We start from the raw sequence: 17,052 nt of genomic DNA on the forward strand, positions 1-17,052 counted from the left end.
TGGCGTGGCAGGCGGTGGGACAGCGAGGGGTGATTTGGTTTCTCTTACTGTTTTTCTGGTCTCTCACCACTGGCATATTTCTAACGTTTTCTTGTTTCTAGGACATTAATAGGTTTTATCATTACGTTATGTTATCGTTTCTTTGTTCGTTGTTTAATAAAAGTTCATGTTCATCAGTGGCCTACTGATTTTCGATTTCCTATTCTTTTCTTTCCAGGTTGTTTCATGCTAAAGTTTCTGTTAACAGGATACAGTGATCACTTCGTTATTATTGCATATGTCCTTTTCACTAGGGGTGCTCTCTGGTCGGGCCAGATGACGTATGTCTAGTAAATGGTCCGGGTGAAACAGGTGCATCAATCAGTGGGGAGTAGATAGGCATGACAGATTACAACGGGGGAGAAAGGTCCGCATTACGTACCCTTTCACTACTTGCAAAGATTTTCCTACGTTTATTTGCAAACAGGGAATACCTGCAAAAAGAACTAATTCCCAAACAGTCAATGTTCGGACAATCAATCAATCAATGAGGAATGAAATAGGTACGACGTGTTAAAGGCTTGCGTTACCTACCCTTCACTATCTGCAAAGGGAGAGAGAATATTCCTATTCTTCCTCGTTTGCAGGCAGAGAAGATCCTTAAGAGAACCAACTTCGAACAATTCAATGCTCGATTCAAACAATCAACAAGGGGTACTGTGAACACAAATGAACGCCGCTTATGTACATACGCATTGCTATTTTCAACAGGTTGTTCCTAATGTTTCTATTTTAGCGAGGTCAAAAAGAGATCCCATTAGTGGCCTACTGATTTTGCTCGATTCCTTTTGTTTTTTTACACGGTTTTTTGCTATCTGCAAAGACTAAACAGAGTATTTTGACTCTGTGCTTGTTTGTAAATAGAGAATGAACCAAAGAGAACAATCAATCAAATGGAGAGAGAAGCAGGCACGACGGATTACAAAGGGGGCAAAGGGCTGCGTTAACTACCCTTCACTATCTGCAAAGAGAGAGTACTCCTAATAGAAATGAGGGGTGGGGGGCAGCATTCAAAGCAGATCAGTGTGCATAAACACGAAAATGTTTTTACTTACCACGTACTTGACATTCGACAGCTTATGATATTTGCTATTAAAAAACCATTGAAATTCACTGAAAAAACCATAGGTTATAGACCATATATAGTTAGGAATTAGCATTTACAAAACCTTGAAAATTCACTGAAAAAACCATAGGTTATAGACCATATATAGTTAGGAATTAGCATTTAAAAAACCTTATTTTACTCACACAAAACCATTGAAATTCCATATATAGTTAGTTGCACTAACTATATATCGCGCACCCGCAATCCACTGCTGATGATGTCACATATTACATCATTCATGACATGGTCAGTGACATCACTGATGACATCACTGATGACAACATCCAGTGATTATGTGTTTCTGTAAAGTTTAAATATGTTTTACATATTGAAGAATGAGTGGATGTATAAGTGTCTGAATGAAGGTTTTAGTAGGTGCGTGATTGACTGTATGAGTGAGTGATTAAATGCGTCTTACTGAATGCACGGGTTAGTGACTAAACTGTCTGAAAGTGTGCATCAGTATGTCTGTTGTTGTGCAAGCTGCTGCATGTGTTGATCAGTAGCTATATAAGTAGCTATATGGGTTATTGATTGGTTGCACAAGTATTTGTATGGGAGACTGAGTGTGTGTATGGCTGGCTGGGAGGTGTGTGACTCTGTGCAGATCAATGTGTACTTGTATCAGTGATTCTATAAGAGAGTAACTATGTGTTAGTATATGTTTCAAAAATGTAAGGTGTTCTGTGTTTAACTGTATAGATGAGAAAATGGAAGTGTGATTGATTCTTTTCAGGACTGACTAGGTGTGTGAGTAACTCCATGGATGAGTGGCAGAGTGTGAGTGTCTGTATAGGTGTATGAGTGCATATGATAGTGTTGTAAAGATGAGTGATTGTATGTATGAATGATTGTATGAGTGAATGTGTGTGTAGACATAGGAATCAGTGAGTGCGTATGTAGTAACTAGTATTGGTGTGTCAATGGTTTCAAAAATGATACTCTCTATTTAACACTGGGTGTAACGGAGGTTATATTACAGTGTGAGGAGATGCATTGTATTATCACATGAATGATATCATCAGTGATGTGATCATTGATGTCAAGTGAGATGTCATCAGTGATGTCATTTGAGATGTCATCAGTGATGTCATCAGTGATGTCACTGACCATGTCATGAATGATGTAATATGTGACATCATCAGCAGTGGATTGCGGGTGCGCGATATATAGTTAGTGCAACTAACTATATATGGAATTTCAATGGTTTTGTGTGAGTAAAATAAGGTTTTTTAAATGCTAATTCCTAACTATATATGGTCTATAACCTATGGTTTTTTCAGTGAATATATATATATATATATATATATATATATATATATATACATATTATTAACAAAACATATACAATATTTTTTCCGTAGGATAGCGAGAGGTTTAAATTTACTATTCCAACTCCAGTGAGTGCAACAGTAGGGAAAGCGTTGGAGAGCATAGGTGTTAAAAATTACTATTCCTACTCCAGAGAGTGCAACAGTAGGGAAAGCGTTGTATGGCGTAGGGGTAAAAATAACTATTCCAACTCCAGCGAGTGCAACAGTAGGGAAAGCGTTGGATAGCGTAGGGGTAAAAATTACTATTCCCACTCCAGAGAGTGCAACAGTAGGGAAAACGTTGGATAGCTGAGGGGTAAAAATTACTATTCCTTCTCCAGAGAGTGCAACAGTAAGGAAGACGTTGGATAGCGTAGGGGTAAAAATTACTATTCCAACTCCTGCGAGTGCAACAGTAGGGAAAGCGTTGGATAGCGTAGGGGTAAAAATTACTATTCCCACTCCAGCGAGTGCAACAGTAGGGAAAGCGTTGGATAGCGTAGGGGTAAAGATTACTATTCCCACTCCAGAGAGTGCAACAGTAAGGAAGACGTTGGATAGCGTAGGGGTAAAAATTACTATTCCAACTCCTGCGATTGCTACAGTAGGGAAAGCGTTGGATACCATAGGGGTAAAAATTACTATTCCCACTCCAGCGAGTGCAACAGTAGGGAAAGCGTTGGATAGCGTAGGGGTAAAAATTACTATTCCTACTCCAGAGAGTGCAACCGTAGGGAAAGCGTTGGATGGGGTAGGGGTAAAAATAACTATTCCAACTCCAGCGAGTGCAACAGTAGGGAAAGCGTTGGATAGCGTAGGGGTAAAAATTACTATTCCCACTCCAGAGAGTGCAACAGTAGGGAAAGCGTTGGATAGCGTAGGGGTAAAAATTACTATTCCCACTCCAGAGAGTGCAACAATAGAGAAAGCGTTGGATAGCGTAGGGGTAAAAATTACTATTCCCACTCCAGAGAGTGCAACAGTAGGAAAAGCGTTGGATAGCGTAGGGGTAAAAATTACTATTCCCACTCCAGTGAATGCAACAGTAGCGTTGGATAGCGTAAGGGTACAAATTACTATTCCCACTCCCGAGAGTGCAACAGTAGGGAAAGCGTTGGATAGCATAGGGGTAAAAATTACTATTCCCACTCCAGAGAGTGCAACAGTAAGGATAGCGTTGGACAGCATAGGGGTAAATTTTAATATCCCCACTCTAGTGAAAATAAATTAATATAAATCACATAATTTTAAATTAATCAATTAATACATTTTAATTACCAATTAAGAATTAATTTATTACCAATTAAAAATTAATTAACAATTTATTTTAAATATATACCAATTAATTAATTATCATGTTTAATTAATTATATTAAATTACTTCCCACCCTATTCCCCTATAAACCCACAACCCGCTACTAAAAATAAAATAATATAATTCACATAATTATTAATTAATCAATTAATAAAAATTAATTATCAATTAACAATTAATTAATTACCAATTAAAAATGAATTGACAATTTATTCAAAATAAAGACCAATCAATTAATTAATTAACATATTTAATTAATTCTATTTAAATTACTACCCACCCTATTCCCCTATAAACCCACAACCGGCTACAGAAAATAAAATATTATTATTCACATAATTGTCAAACAATTAATTAAAATTAATTATCAATTAAAAATTAATTAACAAATAATTCAAAATAAATACCAATTAATTAATTAACATATTTAATTAATTATAATTACATTAGTACCCACCCTATTCCCCTATAAACCCACAACCCGCTACAGAAAATAAATTACTAAAATTAAAATATTTATCAATTAATCAATTAAAATGAATTACCAATTATATTTTAATTATTTACCAATTAAGAATTAATTAACAATTAATTCAAAATAAATACCAATTAATTAATTAACATATTTAATTAATTATAATTAAATTACTTCCCACCCTATTCCCCTATAAACCCACAACCGGCTACAGAAAATAAATTACTAAAATTAAAATATTTATCAATTAATCAATTCAAATTAATTACCAATTATATTTTAATTAATTACCAATTAATAAATTAACAATTAATTCTAAATAAATAACAAAAAATAAAATAACATATTTAATTAATTATAATTAAATTACTTCCCACCCTATTCCCCTATAAACCCACAACCCGCTACAGAATTATATTACACACAAAAAAATTTATATTAACTTACCTAAAATTCGATATTTTTGTTGTCTATATTATGTCTAGTCGATATTATGTCCATTCTATATTTTTGATTCGATATTATGTCCATTTTATTCAATATTAAAATTTTCAAGTCGATATTTTGGTAGTCTATATTATGTCTAGTTGATATTATGTCCATTCTATATTTTTTACTCGATATTATGTCTAGTAGATATTAAAAACTCGATATTTTGACTCTATACCATAGAGCAAGAGGACGGAGCTTCCCCAACTAACACTCACAGAGGAGATCAGGGTACAATGCAGGAAAATGTCAGGCGGGAAGGCAGCTGGGCCAGATGGCCTCCCAGGTGAGAGCTATACTCAAATGATAGATAAAATAGCCCCAGTCTTGAAAGATATATGTAATGCAATATATATAGAAAGTGAAACAGCTCCTTGATCTTGGTCAGAGGCCACGATAACTTTAATTTTGAAACCGTATAAGGATCCGTTGAGAGTAGACTGGTACAGACTAATATCACTCTTGAACATGGATTATAAAAAAAATTCAGGGATAGTAGCTTAAGGAGTAGCACAGGTCATTAGGGGAGTCAAACAATCAGACCAAAGAGGTTTTATTCCAGAGAGGCAGATCAATGAGCTTACGTACCTGATGATGGTGAAGGCCCAGACTGTAGTGGCTGTAGATGCCGAAAGGCCTTCGATCAAGTACATTGGGTGTATCTTTGGGAGGCCCTAAGAAGCTTTGGTTTTTCCTATAATATATGGTGAGGACTGTACAAAACCTACACTACCTCCCTAGGGCTAGGGTGATGGTAAATGGAGAATTGTCAGATTGGTTTGATATCACTAGGGGCACAAGACAGGGTTGTCCCCTGTCTCAGTTTCTATTTAATCTGTACATTGAGCCTTTTGCAAATCTGATCAGAGCAGTCCCCACAATTATTCCTTTTAAATCTGCCGGTTTAGTTGCGAAATTGGCTCTTTATGTGGATGATCTGATCTTCTACACTACCAACCCTCAGGCGGCACTCCCTAATTTGATGGCTAAGGCACAGAGCTGTGGTATGATATTGGGGTACAAGTAGAACACAGAAAAATACAAAGTTATGAAATGGAATCAGGACAAGAGTCAGGGTCTAAATTTCAAATGCGTTTCTGGGTATATTAATTAAAAAGAAACGTGAGGATGTTCCCAGGGTAAATTGGAAATAGTCAGCCAGTAGATAGGGAGTTTGTTGGTAAGATGGGCCAACTTATCTTTAAATATATATGGTTGTGTGAATCTCATTAAGATGATTGTCCTCCTCAAAATCACTTTTCTTTTTAACTCCATACCTTTAACATTTTGGAGGGAGGATATAGCCAAGCTCCAGGGGAAAAAGGCAGCTTCATATGCGCCTCAAAGGGCCCCAGGATAGCTTGGAAAAAGCTGAGGAGGAGGGTGGGGGCCGGGGTTTGGCTTTACCGGATCTGCTTGCATATTGTCACACATTTCACTTTAAGAACTTTTGCAATGTTAGGTGATGTGTGTCAAGGCCAGTGTCACTTCCTTTTTAAATATGGAGACCCTAAATACTTTAAAAAGGTGAGGTTGAAGATTCTGAAGTCTGCTTTAAGAACATGGATATATTTTCGGAAAAGGTTGGGATTCCCCTATTACTCGTCATGGGTTCCGATTTGGGAATCCCCGGGTCCCTCCGACTGATTGATTGATCAACTTCGTCAGCCCTTAAAATCCTGGGGGTTATGCTATTGGGCAGATCTTAAAACAGGTTTAGTGAGTTGGGAAGTGTTAAGTAATTGTGCTAAGGGATAACTGACGTAATTTAAATACTACTAATTACGTTCTTGGTGGATTACACAAGAGTGGGTAGAAGAGGAAGACAACTCTTGGTTAGACCTGGTGATGAGAACTGACCCACTGAAAAATAAAGTCTCATTTTTGTATTGGGCCTTTGTGGAGGCGGATGATAAGATTGTCTCAGATATTTCTAATCTGTGGGTTGAAGAGCTTGGGGAAGGAGATCTGAAGCAAGCTTAGTATGATTACTTTTCCATTTTACGAGCAGTGGTTAAACCAGCTTCGCTTAAGCAAAACCATCTATTTACTACCCATAGAGTATACTGGTCTCCAGCCGAGCTTTCAAAAATTACAGGGAACGCATACGCCTGTCCAAGGTGTATGCTTTCATCCGCAGATGACCTGCATTTGTTTATGCAGCGTCCGAAGATTGCTCCCTACTGGACATCGGTGTGTAATTTTCTTGGGGAAGTAACTGGCGAACGGATCAAGGTAAGCCCTCAACTTGTATTTTTTGGGCTCTAGCAAGAAGGTTGTGCATGAAGAAACACAGTCATCACTAAATCTATCTTCTATGTGATCCTGTTGGCGAGGTGGGAGATATGTAGGGTCTGGAAATCTGAAAGTCCCCATGTTTTGCTGAGTGCTTCAAAAGTATGAACTGTACGAGTCAGTATGATGTGGTCTGTGAAGCTAGAACTTTGGAGAAGGTCTGAGCATTGTTGGTGGCTTGGAGACAGTTGTCCAGCAGGTCCAATGATTAAGCCATAGATGCTGTCGGTCCCAGCTCTCCTCTGCCCCGGTCTTTCTGAGAAGGAGCTGGAAGTGGAAACAGCAGTATTCTTGTGTGGAAATGCTCATTGCATTTGAGGGACGAGTGTAACACCAGCAAGAGAGTTGGCAGAATGAGGACACAATAAATAAAATAAATAAATAAATAAAAATAAAAAGAATAAAGAGTGGACTCCCTGCAAGCTACAGGATAACAGAGCTCACCTGTAAAATAATCACCAAGAATTCCCAGCCTGGAGTCCGTCCAGTGGATTTGTAAGGGTTTTGTCCAAGTGGATTGTGGGAACTGAAGTACCAAATTTCAAGGACCATCTTGGATATTCCAGACTCTTGGATTGTGTTTTGGACGTTTTGGATCTCCAAGAGGAAATACAGGAAGAAGTTCAAGAACATTGGAACAACTATTGAAAAAAACTATAACGGACCGACTCAATTGCAAGAGGCGAGACCGTGACCTTCAACTGCAATCCGGTCTGCACTGCTAGTTCACCCCACCGAAAAGCTCCAGAGGTCCAACTTCCGGAGTTTGACTCCATCCCAGTTAGCGTGTAACTTTGACTATGTCCCAGTCAAGAGCAACCAGCCGTCCCAAGGTAGAACTATAGTCTAGTTCCCTACATTAGATGTTTTATCATTTTGGTGCCATTTTAAAGATGAAAGTATTTCCTATTTATTTTATAAATTGGTGTGGGATTTTTATTGCATGTTGTGTCTTAATTATTTGCTGAATTGGTGTTTTTACATGTTTTACATACCTGTCTCTTAAGTTAAGACTTCCTGCTCGCAGCCAAGCTAACAAGGGTTGAGCATGGGAATAATTTACTGAGACCTATTCTGAGCCCTAGATGGTGTTAGTGGCCTTATCACCAATGGTAGAAGCATATTTACCACTACTAATAACCCACTTTCCAAAAATAGGTAAACCTAATACTTGGTGATCTAGTTTAACAGTAGGTGTGGAGTTTGTGTTGGAGGAAGAGAGGCCCATTGGTGTTGATGGCCTTCATATTAAAATAATATTCCTGTGATCGTGCTACGCCCAGTGGAAAGCAACTAAAATAAAGACAGGAGAACTGGTGGGATGTGATTCTGGACAAAGAGCTTTTGTCTTGTAGCTGCATTCGAAATTTGCTGTGTTTTTGTGAAGCAGGTAGACATGGGTGCTGAGATATAGGCTGAAATGGTAAAGCACTACGATGTTGGTGGCTTATACTGAACGAAGAACTCCTATGTAAGAGATATGGGAATTGCTCAAGAAAGTTATTTTGGTCATTTGATTTACTTGCGTTGTGAGAAAAAGAATGGAGTCCATAATCATCTCCAAATTCCAAAACATGTGTTGAGGAGTTTTGTTTTGTACCAGGTTTTGATGGCTAGATGGCAGAGGGGTGACTATTGGTATTAATTTTCAACGTTACCTTGAGGCGTTTAGTTACCATCCTATGTAAACCACTTGGAGGCATTGGGCAATAGCATAAGAGTCAAGATCTAATAAACATTCAAGCAATAATTTGCTAGACATGAATGTAGGTGCAAAAGTTTATGTTGAAGGAGATAATGAGGTTAATGAACAGGTTGAGGTTTAGACTGAGGACAAGGGGGCTGGGCAACAAATGTGCTGAGACACCATTTGAGTCAATTGTGGTTTCCGGGTCGTACCATTTAGCAATCTGGGTCTCTGCCTTTTTATGACTAAGAGAGCATTCATTTAGTAGCCCCAAAAAAGTCTGCTTGCTTATAGGAAGGCAGATCTGTACATGTTTACCTAAAAATTGACCATTGCATATTGGTGCTAGTAGGATCAGCAATTATTTCAGAATATGTTTGGTAAAGGAAGTCTTGAATTCAGTTGGCAAATGGTTCCATTATCAAGAGTGATTAATGCTGGCTCAGGCTGGGATAGCGCTTGAGCTATGAAGGAGGATGCTCCTGAATATATGTGCTGAGCAGGGTCTGCTGGTGTTAGGATTGGTGAAATCCTTGTCTAGATACTGGATTGAAGAGAAGTATCATGAGCCAATATCTAGGTTGAGAGGTCAAAACATTTAATTTGATTTTTATTATTGATGGTTTCTGTGTCCAAGTAGTTTTCCCGATTTTATATATTTGAGTCGGTCTGCTACAATGCTGCACATTTCTTGAAAGTGAGTGTCTTTGGTATGGTAATCTAAAATCTGTAAATATTAAGTGAATCATTTTGATGACAGTTGGCATTTGAGATATGGCAAAAGTAATGGGATCATTGCTCACATATTAGGCAGATTAGGCATGAAGTGCTTCATTTACAAGCCTTTTGCGCCACCGGTGCGTCACTTTTTTAGACACACCAGCTGTGCAGTATGCCTGTCCATATTTACTAAGCCATGTAAAGTCACCCTGTGTGACTTTTCATGGCCTAGTAAATATGGGCCCTTTTCATGCATTACTCTGCATGAAAGGGGCATTGCTGCAGGTGATCCCACTCAACATCCTTGTAACCTGACACATTGACAGATTTACAAAGTGTTGTGAACCTGGGGAGTGGCATAACGTGGAGAAATACTTTTATTCCTCCTTGTTTTTTTATCTTTTTATGTGTGCTGCATTCTGCAGCACACAAAGAAAGTGCAAAACACCATTAATTATTGTTTTTGGGCATCAAGGTGTCACTTCCTGCACAACAACAATCATCCCTGCAATGCAAGCAACCAGGCACCATGTCGCAGGAGTGTCTGTGCTGGCTCACGGCTGCTGTTTGTTCACCAGCGCAGGGGAGAAGGAAAGGAATGAGCTGTATATTGTAGATGCGGCGCATTTCTGCCCTATAATTTTGATTCACAGCAGCACAGAAGGAAGTCTTGCACATTTGGTGCCCTCCTTGCATACTCCTGTTCAAACCAGCTCAGGGAATCCGGCTGTGGCGACATGCAGTTAGAGGTATGGGCTGTGGAGGGCACCTGACACAGACGACTCCATTATGGTATGGAACTTATCTTCGCCCAGTGGACCCTCATCCTGGATTTTGCAAATGGGACCTACTGGGAATCTCTACCCTGGGGGATTTTATGCAAGGTAAGATTCTCAAATCGTTCCAGCAATTGCACAATTAATTCCAGCTGCTCAGGTCACAGTTTTAGAAGTAACCTCAGCTGCGACATACCCTGAATCCCTTAATGAGGTCACTGGACAGTCTTCCAGAATTCCACCCTCTGGAGGGCCACCTACTAATGGGAGTTCTCAGGTCCCACAAGATTCATCAGATTTATCAGAAACTGCCCACTCACACCAGAACTACACTGCTCAAAATAGTGGTGCGTGGGAGATAGACATGCCGAACTTGACAGACGATGATTGGTCGGAGACTCTGGCTAGCCCTTGTGGCGTTGCTGTCTCCGCATGGTATTGTCTCATCCAATTTAAATTGTACTTTGCCCAGTCCTGCCTCTGGAGAATGGGGGTCATCCAGTACCCTACCTGTCTCAGATGTGATGAGTCAGAGGGAATGTTCTACCATACGGTTCGTTGCTGTAGTACTCTGCAACCATACTGGAGTGGGATTTCGTCATGCCTGAGGCGGGTTCTGTCCTGAGATCTGCCCATGGATCCAAAGTTGTTCTTGCTCCACTGTGCAGAGGGGATCTGAGGGACCCGCTATAAGTAACATCTATTGTTCCTGGATCTCACACTTGCTAAACACAACATAGCTCGAGAGTGGAAGGGGTCCTCCTCGCCATCATTGGGAGTGTGGGAAAAAGCTCTGGACTGATGCAATGGGACAAAGTTCGGTGTCTCCCAGGCCCAAGGTTGCCCAAAGAAACACAGGAAAATATGGTCCAAATGGGCAATATACTTGACTCCCCTGCCGTGTACTGACCCTGCATGCCTCTAACTTGTGTAGGTAAACAACAACCTAGGCAGACAAAATGCTTATCAAGTAAATATTAAAAGGGCAAGGGACCATATTTAAAATGAGGTTAAAAACAAAATTTATTGGCAAATACATAAAAAATTCATAAAATAGTCCACAGTAATTTCAATAAGACAAAAATATAATAAAAAATAATTAAAAGAACAATGAATAAATAAACAAATACAAATCTAATCACTATATAAAAAATACAATTTAAGAAACAAGAATACACAGGAAATATTCGTGGCACAAGAGTAATAAATCTCGACGCGCGTTTCGGCGACCAGCGCTTTCTTCAGGACAAGCCACACAGTCACGTATATCCTTAAAGGTCAAAAACTGCCAGATCGTATTGTTTTTGAATAAAAAGGATAGGAAGAAGTAGAAGAATTCTATTTTTAGTGATGATATTCCTGATTTCTTTGTTGTACAGTTTCATAGGTATGGATGAAGACACCATAAACAGGATATTGGTAATGTTCTCATCCGAAAGCCACAATCTAAAGGAAATTGATGTTCCTTTCAATAAGAGTACAGGCTGAAGATCGTTAGAATCTTACTGTATCAAATTGGTTTGAAGCAAATAATACTCTGATTCAGACGTAAGGATACTGGCCATCTGATTGGAATGATAAGTAGATAGTGTCACCCCGCAGTTTCTCAAGGCAAAGCATCAATGTGCTGGAATATCAATATGCATCACAACAGCGCGGCTACCTCACGGTTTATGGTATGGAAAACCGGATTCGTTATCAAAACTTGTGCACACCTCCAACCAGTGGGTCCTCTGGGACGATGAGCTAAGTCATGTATGTGTTTACAGCTAATCATGTGTAGTTTGGGGAACGGTGTGGTAACCTGTGTCAAATTTTCTGTTCTTCCGCCTGATGTTCCACAGGCCAGTTTAATTTGTGCATACAATCATATGTTTGTAAAGAGATATGTATCAGATGTATGCTTTGGGCACTGCCCGCCTTTGTACCATCGAAAATCAATCAAATTTGTTGTTAAAAAAAACCCAGCTCAGGGAGCTATTGGCTATTCCTCTGGCACGAAACTGGACAAAGGACATGGGAGTTTCCTCCCCACTGTCCGACCCCTCCTCTGGGAGGGACCCCTGAATCATCCCAACCCTTTCCTTAGGGTACATAAGGGTTTGACTGTGGGTGGGTCGCTAGATTGGCCTGGGATTCGATTCAGATCAAACTCCACATCCTCTTTAACTGCCTGGACATCCTGATAGAGTCACGCAGACCGTGTTGGACTGACCGCATCAGACTTCTCCTCGTAACCGAGACTGCAACCGGGAAGGCTCTGTCTACTCCTGATCTCTTCGTTCCACAAGCCTGCTGCTCTGTCAGTGTCCATCCTCCATACATGTCCCTTTTCAGGTTACTGTGGACATCCAAACACACCCGAAGGAATATCCCTGGGAGTGAAGGAGTCCCTCCCTTGCTTCCGCAGGCACCACAACACAGCTGACCGATTGCTGATCCTGGTCTTCCAACAGTTCGGTAACACAGGTGATGGTCCTACAGCTTCCTTGAGGCCTGCACTGTATTCGGACCGAGACTGCAGCCAGCATCCCTCGTCGACACAACCGGAACCGCTTCCCTGTGCACGGCATTGGCTGGCCGTTGCTAAGGCTGGGCGACTCTTGTCTCCAGATATCTTCGGGCCCTGTCCAAGTGTCTTCTTCAACTCCAGTGGGCTCCCCCGCTTGCTTGGGGCCGACTCTGATTCATTTGCATGTAGTGAGTCTCTTGGACCTTGCTGGTCCCGGCACCATACCTTTTTAATCTTCTGCCATGTGTTTCCATTGCCAAGGCCGGTTGGTGCTTCCGCAGGACACCAACCCTCATGATATGGACATTCGACTTCAGACAACTGATTCACCGGTCCTGGTCATCCTCTGTGTCACCTGGTCCACGTAGCTGCATAAACAAGGGCACCGTCAACTTCCCTGCAACTGCCAACATTGGTGGGCACACTACTCCCATACCCCTAGTCACCCCTGAGTAACCAAGACTCTTTCCCCTCTGCTTGCAGGTTCTACTCTTTTTGGATCCAGGCTTGGATTCCAACGGACACATTCACATTCTTTGCCAGCAGCATCTTCCTGAATTCCTCCAATGAGTGTAACAGGGTTCACGGTTCGATCCTTGGCTCCAGTGGCAGCTCAGCTCAGCACCATGTGACTCTGGGCAATAGCTGAATTAATTTCCACGAAGGCCCCAGCGCCTTGAGACCCATAAGGGTGAGTAGTCCACGCTTTACAAATACGGATTTTACAGGAGTTTCTGATGCCACTTCGCACCTATGCACCCGATTCCCTGGTGTAGGTATCATGGTTCCTAGGAAAATCATGGGTGGGGTGGCTCTCCAAAATTCTATCTTCCATGAGGTGTCTTCAGGGTCCACTGGGAAAGAGTTCTTCTTCGTTAAAGCTGCAACTGCAACTTGCACATTGACTTGAATTGAGACTGCAGCTTCAGTGGGGTTCCTGGTTACTTACCTCAGGTGGTTCCTATGGTCCCCAGCTTTTTTGCGTCCTCTGGGTACAGTCTTCACTTGAGTCATGGTTCGTATCCCACTAATTTAGTATATGGTTTGTCCCCCCCCTACCCGGTGACCACTGTGTAATACTTGCTTCTTAACTGTTTTCTATGCAATGTATTATGTGCATTGTGTATATTTCCGGGTTGGAGATATGTGTATGTGTTAGTGAGTGTCTTATAATAAATACATAATTTTATAAATACACTGTTTAGTTCTTTTACCAATAAGATTGTGATCTAGTAAAACAAGCTGCTTTACACTCCTTCTGGTCTAAGCCTTGAGGCTGCTCTCCACAGCTACCACTTAAAGAGCTTCGAAGGTTGTCTAAGACCACTAAAATCACTGTAAGAGTTGTTTGGATTAGTGCAAGGGGCTACACTTACAAAAGTGAGTACCACATACTAAGTCAGCTTCTCATAGTTGCTTTCACCTCAAACGTATTCATTTTATCAAAGTATAAGCATAGTACAGGACTGGCTGACTCCTCTGAACCATAAGGATAAAGGCCATTGGTATTATGTATTGAAAGCTGTTGGAAACAGACATACAGCTCTCTCAGAACCAGGATCCCTAGAGTTGTATGGAGAGGGTGATCATATTTATATAAATTGCTATATTTAGATGATTGAATTAGGATTAGTCTTTTAGCATTATTTCTGTGAAAGGAGCCTTATCTCATCAGACAGTTGGCTAGATTTTAATTAAAATTGTCTGCTAATATACAGGGGATATTGCCATATGTGGTCAATAGCTCTACAAGCCTAAGGTCTACTGGGCCAATGATTTTTTTATTCAGGTCAGACTTTGGGTTGATGTATATGTTTATTACTTGGCTCTGGACCAGAGTTCTTCCCAAACATCCGATTTTCTATTTTGATCCCTAGCACTAATTTCAAACATAGTTATTTCGAAAGCATGCTTGATGGAGATATAATTAGACAGCTCTCCCTTTGTGTGACCGATTTCTATCCCTTATGTGCTGGGGTGTAGAATTTCGTGAAATACCCTTCTCCGGAATTCTTCCTTCTTCCATGTTTCTCATTCCTCATTTAGTGGCCAATGCCTATAAAAGCTTCTTCATTCACAAAAGAGTGAAACATATGAAAATCTAAAGATACACCTGGTGGCAGGTGTAAAGTGTTCTTCCTTACATCGCCTTCTGAACAACTTCAACTTGTGATTGCAGGCCAAGAATTTATATGAAAAGTAAAATGGGCAACCCAAACTACCCTTGAGGGCTCGGGCAAATCAATATGGTAGGGTAAATGTGCCTTCTAAGGGATTTATTTGAAGGTTCCACTGATTTACATTAGGATTTCAAGCCCAAACAAATGATTGCCTTGTCAGTTCATTCCTTTCAGCGGCTGATTTTGGTACTCAGTTGTATTGTCTCATGAATCAAAATCACAGGAGATCATACAGGACATCAATCATAAGTGTAAAAGCGTGCAAAGAACTAGAACAAAAGCGGGTGTATGTAGAAAAATATTAACTTTTTATCTTCACATTAGGGTACTAAAAAATACAGACAATGTGACAAGAAGGAAACAGTAGAAAATTAAGAGCCTTCATGTAACAATTGCCAACTCTTTTCTTCCTGACTGAGATCAAACAGATTACAGAAGAAAAAGCGTAGGTCGACGTTTCGGTCTCTATTTTCTCATTAGCGAGACCATCTTCAGGACTGACATGTATAGTTGATGACCCCTATTATAATATAGAACAAAAGTAATAACCATTTGTTCTTATCACAAATTATACATATAAAAACATTATATCACCCACATTCTTTTGCACAAGAACAAACTTATATAACTTTGAACATGGCTTCTATTGATAAATCACAGATTGTTCTATTTTATACTTTCATCTTTTGATGTATTATCTCGTTGCACAAATCAATGCATAATCTACGTCTCATCTGGTATTAGACAATCTAGACAAATAATTGTGACAATTCAATTTATTCACCCCTTTTTCAGCTTCCTGACATTATTAGTATTATATTTGCAACTCCTATTAAAATACAAAGAGGCAAGTTGTAGTGCTTTTTCTTGCTTTAGGCCTATAGAAAAACTCATAGTTAGACTAGGGAAAGTGAATTTAGGCTAAAGGTACCTTGAGCTGCTTGGTCATGAATACCATCAACTGTTTTTGCATTGGAAGATGGAGACGAATCATCTATAATCGAAATTCTTTAGTTCTTGAGTCATATAATCATACCTGATCACAAAAAATCATGAGGTTCAGCTAAATGTCCTCTAACGTAGGTGATCTCAAATCTGTTAATCTAGATGTAATTAAAAGGAGGTGAAAAAAAGATATGTTTGTTACGTTAGCGATGTTGCAGTTATTTTATGCTTAAATATTAGGAAAAGCGTTGTTACCTTGGTTTAAGCAAAAAACACGAGTGGTATGTATCCATAATTTACTGGTGCGGTTGACCCGGTCTGGCCAGTATCCGCAGACGTTATTGAGCAGCACCGTCAAACTGCAATAGACGAACATCACATGTACTTTCAATTAACACGTTCATCTCAACGTTTATATCACAATAACCTCACTCTCTTTTAGTTTAAACAATGTATATCAGTGAGGACAGCTCTATTTTTAATCAAGTAAGCTTAAACAAATATAGGCCATGTGTACTTATTTACCGACCGCAGTGTTTATATTACCAAACTTGCAAAATGGCCAGAAGGATATATTCGAAAAATAGCCCATCAGTTAAACAGGAGAGACATGTGATTAGCCTTTCTAATCGCTAGCTCAAGTAAATAAAAAAGAAAAAGGTAAATTTACCTTTACTTGTGTCGAAAGTTATTTTCATTTAGTGGACTGGGCTGACCATTTGGAAGCGCTCTTGTTAACCAATACGATAATCTGTTGAAAGAAATCAGGTGCGGCATGTTACAATGTAGCCCTTCTAGATCTCACAAATTGTTTGGGACAGCGCGTTTACAAAAAATAAAGGTAAAATGTATTTTGATGCGGAGATATTGATTGACCTTACTCTAGACAAAATGACGGTGTATCAATAGCATAGGGTGATTTGCCTTTAGTTGCTACAAAGCGTTGTGTCCCATGTCCTACAACTTAACCATGGGCGAATTCAATTTATCAGCGTTATTTGCTAGTTTCTTGTGGCCAGCCGGTTGTGAATTACCAATCTGTTAAAAAAGACATCAAGCGCGATGTGTTAGATGCACACACAACGCGTGATGGATAAAATTGCTTTGAAGATGTATTGCAATGCTTCTATGGTTATTTGAACAAACATCAAGCGCGAACTGTGGAAGCTTGGATCAAGCGCGATGTATTAAAAACCAG

At 39.8% G+C, this 17,052-nt stretch overlaps 1 long non-coding RNA gene across 2 annotated transcripts in view; it reads right to left on the reverse strand.

Annotated features, from left to right (window-relative positions):
- Window positions 1-16,607, reverse strand: part of LOC144753433 (uncharacterized) — a 31,674-nt gene extending 15,067 nt beyond the window's left edge. Inside the window, exons 1-4 of one of the 2 annotated variants that reach the window (XR_013594357.1) lie at window positions 16,525-16,607; window positions 16,110-16,213; window positions 15,946-16,012; window positions 15,303-15,429 (exon numbers count right to left, since the gene is read on the reverse strand). This is a non-coding gene — a long non-coding RNA (uncharacterized LOC144753433). Of the gene's footprint in view, window positions 1-15,302; window positions 15,430-15,945; window positions 16,013-16,109; window positions 16,214-16,524 lie in introns of those variants that run through there. The other variant, XR_013594356.1, reaches the window with a different exon arrangement.
- Window positions 16,608-17,052: the final 445 nt, after the last annotated feature.

The sequence above is a fragment of the Lissotriton helveticus genome, chromosome 5_1, assembly GCF_964261635.1.
Source record: "Lissotriton helveticus chromosome 5_1, aLisHel1.1, whole genome shotgun sequence".
NCBI lineage: Eukaryota > Metazoa > Chordata > Amphibia > Caudata > Salamandridae > Lissotriton > Lissotriton helveticus.